The sequence below is a fragment of the Crotalus tigris genome, unplaced genomic scaffold (genome assembly GCF_016545835.1).
Source record: "Crotalus tigris isolate CLP2741 ecotype Arizona unplaced genomic scaffold, ASM1654583v1 scf7180000017666.27876245, whole genome shotgun sequence".
Lineage (NCBI taxonomy): Eukaryota > Metazoa > Chordata > Lepidosauria > Squamata > Viperidae > Crotalus > Crotalus tigris.
The window spans coordinates 2,710,261-2,719,349 of NW_024096551.1; the positions used below are offsets into that span (position 1 = coordinate 2,710,261).

General features: G+C 46.0%; 1 pseudogene; it reads left to right on the top strand.

Annotated features, from left to right (window-relative positions):
- Nucleotides 1-4,219: 4,219 nt before the first annotated feature.
- On the top strand, nucleotides 4,220-7,002 carry LOC120304942 (annotated as a pseudogene).
- The last annotated feature ends 2,087 nt before the right edge of the window (nucleotides 7,003-9,089 follow it).

Here is a 9,089-nt window from a genome sequence, read left to right on the forward strand (position 1 = left end):
ACTGGATTAAATCTCTCTATGTGATTGTTTGATGGACACGATCAGTTCAAGAACTTACAGTACATTTGGCTGGATTCCTCTAGAGACATTAAAGAAGTTGTGATGCAGCCTAGGTCAATACATGGGAGTACCACTTTTTTTTTTTATAGCAATGATCCATGGATCCAACCCAATGATTTAAATGTACATGTGACTGGGCTCAGCTTCAACTTTGCCTCCAAGATTGCACACATTCACAACAGTAGGTTGGAAGCCATCATAGGAGGCAACAAAAATGGTCTTCCAGGGACCCCCTTGGTTTTTATGGAACAAAGGTTCCCAGCCCCAATCCTCCTCCTAAAAGAGTTGGATTATGATGAACCTTCTTCAAGTGTAGCAGGAATGGTTGGACATCCCATTAGCATCCAGCAGTTAATATACAAGCTTCTGTATGTTGCTGCCTATGCTGCTAAGCATAAAAAGATCCATTAGGTCAATCAGGGGTGGGGAAATCATACTGCCTACTGTAGATTACTTTATTTTATTACACTTTGCTTAGCTCTTAAATATTAACCTTGCTCATAATATATTATACCTTACATTAATATAAAACTGTCAAAAAACCCCAGTTAGCTTTGTATAGTTTACAGGAAGGTGCATATTTATTTATAGATTTTACAGGGGATTCCATGTGAGTCAATGGAAACAAAACAATGAGAGGAATCAGAGCCCCTGAAAGACAAAATAATGATAATTTCAACATTTGGTTTTGTAGCTATGTCTACTTCATTAATAGGATTCTGTAGGAGATGCAGTCTGAGAAAATTACTTTGGGAAGTGAGAATACACAACATGCTTAATATAAATCTATAGCTATTCCTCATTTTATAACTGTTTGTTTACAATGGCTCAAAGTTACAACGGCCTCAGGAAAAGTATTGATAAGAATTATATAGCCACCCATTTCACATAAGTGACTCTGGCTCACAAAATTAAAGCAAACAATCCCAGCAAACATAAAAACCCTGATGCCCAAGGATGAACTGTTAACTCTACCCACCATGAACAGTAGCCTAGTTCATATAATGCCATGACTCAAACAACCAGACTGTCAGTATTTTGCAAAAGTCTAAGAGAGTTGACAAGGCCATGTGGTCATGGGGACATCCCAGTTCCTCTACCACCTCTAATACAAAGAAAGATCTTACATAAAGATCATGTTTCAAGAAAATTGATGAAAAAAGAGCACAAGCTATTTTTGAATATTGTTCTAAATCTGAGCTGCCGTGATTGAAAAAAAAATATATTTGATTATAGATCTTACTGCATTCTTCAGGCAAGCTTATATTTGAAAATTGTTCTAAATTATAATGAACTCTTGGACACAATGATTTTTATGTTTTTACTTGTAAATTACAGGATAATAGGTACATAAGCACTAAATAGCAACAAAGAATTACAGATAACATAAAGTTTAAGAATGTGCATAGCAAGTAATGATCCAGAATAACAATAAAAATAATTGATTTGAAACATGATCATTGAGAGAAAACAAGAGACAAACTGTTCCATTATCTTAATAGAACAAATATGTTCTGTGCATGGAAAATTAAATATTGTTGAAGCAATTATTTGCATACTGTTGAAACAACAGTCACAAAATCTAAATTACATAGAATCTTACCTGAATATCAAACAGTCCGTTCTCAAAGTTAGAAAGAGATTGGAAATGTTACTGTAAACATTACAGTGTGTTCTCATATGTGTGCACATAAATTCATAAGGAAACTGAGGAGAAAGATGGAAACTCAAAAAAAAATGCATATAATGATTTGGAAGCCATGGTTTTATATTAATGGTTTGCTTAGGCCACAGTTTTCTGGGCTGACACAGCAAATTGAAGTCTAAAGCAAATATGAAAATATTAAGGATATATTAAGGGCATAAGTCATTTTATTTTGATATAAGACTGGACAATCTTCAGGCATGTGGGTGCATATATCCTTTTTAGACTTCATGTACTTCCATCCTGAGCAGTTTGGGGAAACACTCTGTGCATTTAATTTTGGAAAAAGTATTATTTTTTTTGAAAACACACACACACACACACACACACACACACACAGAGAGAGAGAGAGAGAGAGAGAGAGAGAGAGAGAGAGAGAGAGAGAGAGTTTTATATTCGCTAAGTAAAAGTAGTAGGTATGATGCTACAGAAGGCAGGTTATATTAAAGCCATAAATAAATATTAGAGCATCAGTGTAAGGCCATCAAAGCCCATCAGGATTTTTTTTTTTATCCACAGAAATGGATGACATCAATGATCATTAGATGGAGTCTAAGTGTATTTCTGCCATCTATCCATCCACCCACCCATCCAATGGAGCCACCTCAGTTCTTTAGTGTTTGTTTAGGTTTCCCCTAGGTCCAATGACATAACCAGGTTTTGAGAGACATCCGGAATGTTCTCCATTGTTAGGAATGGGCTTCTTTGCGATGAGTTTCTTTCTGAAGGAGAGAATGGGCTTAAAGCAGCAAGAAGGCAGTTATGGCACCAGTTCTTTGGATGTGCTTGTGACCTCTATAAGAAAGTCAAGAGATATTAAAAATTCTTCATCTTTTCTTAAGTACAGTATTCTGTAGATACAATGTAGATATTCTATGCAATCTAGGTCATTTGAAAAACAGGAAGTCCTTATTCAATGACCAATCTACAATTCAAAGTTATGATGGTACTGAATGAAGGGACTCACAATTATAGTTGTGGCTGTTGTGGCTATTGCAGCATTCTCACAGTCATATAATCATGATCTGGCTGCTTGGCAAATGTCTTGCAATTACATTGGTCAGTGTTATGTCCCGAGCCTTGCAAACGGCTCGGGCGTTTGCAGGCAGTCCCGGGCAGGTGCAAAGCTGCCCGGGACCAGACAGGCTGTCGCCAGCGCCGTGCGCATGCGCGGGTGCTGGCGCGGGAAAAGTAACCCATTTACCCGGGAGTTGCCTATATAAGAGGCTGCAAGGCGTTTGGGCGAGGCTGAAGCCATCTTCCTGTAAGCTGAACGCTGAATAAAAGAAACTGAGAACTCCAGCTGCTTCTCGTGTCTGTTTTCCCGCCAAGGACGCAACACTGGCGACGAGGATGGGATGCCTTGCACTACCTGGAAAGGAAGAAGTGTAAGCTTACCCAAGGAGTCCTGAGCGGCGAAAGAGGAACGGCGTCGACTCGGCAGCTGCCCGCCAATCCGGTGCGCATTCGGGGGTAGGCTGGCTGATAGACCCGTCTCCTGAAGATCCGAAGATGGCGAAAATCGGAAGGCTTTCGGAATTCGACGTCTCACATCCAGAGCGGTGGGAGTCCTACGTATCCAGAATGGAGAACTACTTCAAGGCAAACCAAGTGAGGGAAGATAGCTTGAAGGCGGCCACCCTGCTTTGCGTTTGCGGCCAAGACGCCTTCGAAATCGCAGAAAACCTTGCAGCACCTGTCCCAGTAGAGTCTGTAAGCTACGCAGACCTGAAGAAGCTGCTGAAGGAGCATTTCCATCCCAAGGTGTCCGTTATCTCATGGCGCCACACCTTCGAACAAAGGGATCAACGGTCCGGTGAGTCAGCCAAGGAATACATCGCCGCGTTACGGAAGGCCGCCAAGCCCTGCGAGTTCAAGGACCTCGAGGAACGACTGAGGGACCGATTCGTGTGCGGGTTAAGGCATCGCGAGCTACAACAGAGACTTTTCGCAAGGAAGAATTATCCTTCCAAGACGCCTTAAGGGAAGTCACCGCAGAAGAAGCAGCAGGCGGCGCCGTCAAAAACATGCGGCCGATCAAACAGTGCAGAGGGTGCGTCCGTGCACCAGGAAGACGTCCGACGAAACTCCGAAGAGGATCCGGACGAGGAAGTCGACCGTCTACACCCCGCGAAGGAAGAGAACCAGAAGGGAAGCTCTTCGGCTCCGCTCAAGTGCATCGGCTGTGGAGGTCGCCACAGGAGAACCGACTGCAAGTTCCGCTCCGCTACCTGCCGGGCATGCGGTAAACAAGGGCACATTGCAGCTGTGTGCCTGGGCCGACGAAAGGCACAACCCCAAGAAGAACGCCTGAAGGGTACCAGATTCCCCAGCCAGAATAGGGTAGGTTTTTGCGCTTCGCGAAGAAGCATCTGTAGAACAGGCACACACAAGCCCATGAAGAAAAAGCTGTCACTCAACGTGAAGCTACAAGGGGTTCCATTATCTATGGAACTAGACACAGGGTCTGCCCTTTCCATCATTTCATTGCATACATTTAGGAAGATTTGTTCCAGTAGTGGGACTAAGGCCAAGTTAAGGCCTTCTGATATTGTATTAACAGATTTTCAGAACTCAAGAGTGTGTGTTAAGGGGGAGGCCACCCTTAACGTGCAATACAAGAGTTTTGAAGGTCCACTAGACTTATTAGTAGTAGGGGGTGAACAAACGAGTCTCATAGGACTCGATTGGTTTGAGGCCCTGGGGATACACGTCACAGGACTCAATAGCTTACAAACACTCGACCTACAGGAAGTCTGCAAAGAATTTGCAGATGTTTTCAGCCCCCAGCTGGGCACATTCAAAGGACCACCTGTGTCCTTAAAGCTAGACCCCACTGTCACTCCCATTAGGATTAAAGCAAGAAGGGTCCCTTTTGCTTTAAAAAGTAAGATTGACACTGAACTAGACAAACTAATCCAACAGGGAATCCTAGAACCTGTTGATTCCAGCCCGTGGGAGACCCCCATTGTCACGCCTCTAAAGGCAAATGGGGACATTCGCATTTGTGCTGATTACAAATGCACACTCAATAAGGCATTGCAGCAACATGCCTATCCTGTTCCTGTGGTCAGTCACATCCTGGCCTCTCTCAAGGGGGGGCGTGTTTTTGCAAAGCTTGACCTAGCTCAAGCATATCAACAGCTGCCTGTTGATGATGATGCTGCCATAGCTCAGACCATTGTGACCCACAGGGGAGCCTTTAAAGTAAAAAGGCTACAGTTTGGAGTGAATGTCGCTCCTGGGATTTTCCAAAGCGTTATGGAAAACACACTACGAGGTATACCAGGGGTCTGCCCCTACTTTGACGATGTCTTGATTGCAGGAGACTCCACACACATTCTAGCTGAAAGGCTTAGGGCTGTCCTGTTAAGATTCAGGAAATCAGGCCTCAAGCTCAGAAAAGACAAATGCCAGATTGGGGTGCCTTCTACTGAATTTCTGGGATTCAAAATTGATGCTGCTGGGATTCATCCTGCTGAATCCAAACTAACTGCTATTTTAGATGCACCCAGGCCAAAGTCTAAGGCCGAACTTCAGGCCTTTCTAGGCCTCCTGAATTTCTACAATTCTTTTCTTCCACATAAAGCTAGTGTAGCTGAGCCTCTTCACAGGCTACTAGACAAACAGGCTGTGTGGCTGTGGTCACAAGCGCATGAGGCTTGCTTTAAAGAAGTCAAGGCCTTGCTCACTTCTAACAGTGTTCTTGCACATTTCAACGAGTCTCTCCCTGTGTGCATCGCTTGTGATGCGTCCCCCTACGGGGTTGGAGCTGTCCTGAGTCACCTCAGGTCTGATGGAACTCAGGTTCCTATTGCATACTACTCCAGAACACTGTCTTCTGCCGAGCGCAACTACGCTCAGATAGACAGGGAGGCTCTGGCTGTTGTTGCTGGAATTAAAAAATTCCACGATTTTCTATATGGCAGGCATTTCACGGTCTTCACTGACCATAAGCCTCTGCTGGGACTGTTTACCACACGTAAGCAGACTCCCCACATCATTTCCCCTAGAATGCTTAGGTGGTCTATTTTCTTGTCTGCATATGATTTTTCATTACTCCACAAGCCTGGGAAAGAAATGGGCCATGCTGATGGCCTCAGTAGTTGCCTCTGCCAGTAGTAGAAGCTGACCCCGCGCCAGCTGTCAACATTCTATCAATCCAAGCCTTGCCCGAGCTCCCTCTTAGTGCCAGGGATGTTACCGCTGAAACAGGTACAGATCACACACTTTCACGTGTCCGCTCCTGGGTCCTGTCCGGGTGGCCTGAGCACTGCCCTAGTCCTGAGTTTCAGAGTTTCTGGTCCAAAAGAAACGAACTGTCCCTTTCTCAGGGTTGTCTGCTTTGGGGAAACAGAGTTGTCATTCCCACCTCAATGAGGACTAGGGTCTTAGAATCCCTCCACGAGGGTCATCCTGGCATTGTTCGTATGAAGGCTCTTGCACGCAGCCACTTGTGGTGGCCTGCTTTAGATAAAGATATTGAGGCTAAGGTGCACGCATGCCACCTGTGCCAACGATCTCGCCCAGAGATGCCCCAAGCTCCTGTGCATAGATGGGAGGAAACACAGTCCCCATGGTCTAGGGTGCACATTGACTACGCTGGGCCCTTTCAGGGCCAGTTCTTCTTGGTCCTTGTTGACAGCCATTCAAAATGGCTTGAGGTTGTGCCTGTCTCATCCACCACCACTGCAAAGACTATTCAGGTACTGAGGGGGATTTTTGCTGCACACGGGCTGCCAGATGTCATTGTGTCCGACAACGGCCCTCAATTCACCTCCTCCGAATTCCAAGCTTTCTTACAGGCAAACCTGATTCGTCATGCCACGTCTGCGCCTTTTCACCCGTCCACCAAAGGTATGGCTGAACGAATGGTGCGCATCGCAAAGGACGCCTTGAAGAGACTCACCTACGGGGACTGGCATCACAGGTTGGCTGACTTTCTCCTTTCTTATCGCACCATACCATCCACTTCTACAGGGAGAAGTCCAGCTGAACTTCGTTGGGGGCGCCAACTTACTACTAGACTTGACCGGTTGCATCCGGACAGACTGCCTTCATCTACCTCACATCCTAGGGCACCTAGACAACTACTTGTGGGTGCCCCGGTTTGGGCTCGCAATTACGGGCCTGGTCATACATGGGTCCCCGCTTCTGTGTCCAGGATCACAGGTCCTCTCTCCTACGAGGTTGCCCTGGACAACGGTCGTGTCCTGCGTCGGCACATCGACCAACTTCGCTCTAGGCGAGACTTTTCTGCTGAGACTCCTGGGTCTTTTCCAGGGGGGGAGGGGGACCCTTTGGAGCAAAGGGAAGGGCAAGAGCTACTGCCCATCTCCACTGAGGGAGCCACAAACGGCTCGTCCCAAGGTTCTGCAATTGCTCCGAAAAGAAAGTCATGGAGCTTACCCACACAACAGGCACTCACGCCTACTCCAGCCAGGGAGTCACCCCGGGGCATACTCACTTTCCACACACATCACACAGCACTCCAGTCACGGAGGATACCCGGGGGCATCCCAACAAATCATTCCCCGCAAGAGAGCTGGCACACAATTCCCAAGGTTGGCCTGACCTTACCCCAAATCCTACAGGGGGTCAAACATACACAGAGCTAGTCGAGGAACCAAGTCCCGACTACAACAACCCTAGCACAAATCAGGGAACACCTGAGTTTTGGGAAAGTACAGAAACCCACACGAGCCCGAACACAGAATGGGGTTCAGGGAATGGACAGCCTCCTGACAGGTCTTGGACTGACCTAGGAGGTTCTACAGAGACGCCAGCAGCGGCTATCACTTCAAGGGGCCTGAAGGTCTACAGCTAGGTAGGTCAACCAGGTCACAAAGTAACAGAAGCCCTGGCCTGACGAGCCCGGTGGGCAAGCAAGCAGGCCAGGCATCGGGGCACAGTCCTTGGAAGACACCAGGGCACAATAGAGAGAACAGGCTCACGCCTCCCTCCAGTCAGGGACTTATGCCAGTAACCCAGAGCTAAGAAGGTCACAGAGAGCAAAGAAATCTCCTAAGTATCTAGAAGATTACATAACATTGCTGGCAAGGCAAAAGCCAGTAATCAGTGGGAGCACTGGGGAGCAAAATGTCATATAAAATAAATGTTGTATGTTGGTAGTAGTTTTAGCCCGGGGGAAAGGGGTGTTATGTCCCGAGCCTTGCAAACGGCTCGGGCGTTTGCAGGCAGTCCCGGGCAGGTGCAAAGCTGCCCGGGACCAGACAGGCTGTCGCCAGCGCCGTACGCATGCGCGGGTGCTGGCGCGGGAAAAGTAACCCATTTACCCGGGAGTTGCCTATATAAGAGGCTGCAAGGCGTTTGGGCGAGGCTGAAGCCATCTTCCTGTAAGCTGAACGCTGAATAAAAGAAACTGAGAACTCCAGCTGCTTCTCGTGTCTGTTTTCCCGCCACGGACTCAACAGTCAGAGTGTCTTGCAATCACGTGATTGCTATTTTCAACCTTCTCTGCCTTGCTTCTGATAAGCAAAGTCAATGGGGAAGAAGGCAGGAGGTTACAAATGGTGATCAGATGGTAGCGGAATATTGTGACTGTGTAGGATTTACCTAACAAAGAGAACTCGAACTGTCACAACTATCACTGTAAGTCAGTGCAATCGCATGACACTGCACTTTATGCCTGTGTTTCTTAGCAATGGAGTTGCCCCTCCCAATGACATTCTTCAAGTGAGGACTTCCTATGTAATATCTTTGTCTCTGTTATACTAGGTCAGGGGTAGGCAACCTTGGCTCTTTTATGACTTGTGGACTTCAACTCCCAGAATTCCTGAGCCAACCAAAAGAGCCAAGGTTGCCTCCTCTCTACTAGGTGATATCAATGTTGCAAGCATTTTACTTTCATTAAATTACCTAAAAACCAAACAAATAAACAAATAAAGAAATGACCCCAAGGAATAAGAAAAGAAAGATAAAAAAATATTTAAACTAGGCCTGGAAAGTAGGAAATCAAATCTCTCTCTCCCTCTCTCTCTCTCTCTCTCTCTCTCTCCTCCTTTCTGTTTAAAGATGATAGTGACATACATTGATATTGGATTATTGAAATTAAATAATTCTTCAATTTTTCTATATTACTCAGTTTCTAAGCAATTAATTAAACTTAGATTAATAAAGGACTCTTCTAAGAGATTGTGGGCATGGTGACCACTTGCAGAATAGCATCTCTGTAGGAAGCCTGCAAATTGCATTGATTGGATGTGCCTGTTTGGCAGCTGTGGAAAAATGATAACATAAATGGAGCAATTTATACCTCCCAGCATGATGGGACTGGGAAGCATCCCAAGGCCTGTGGAACCTA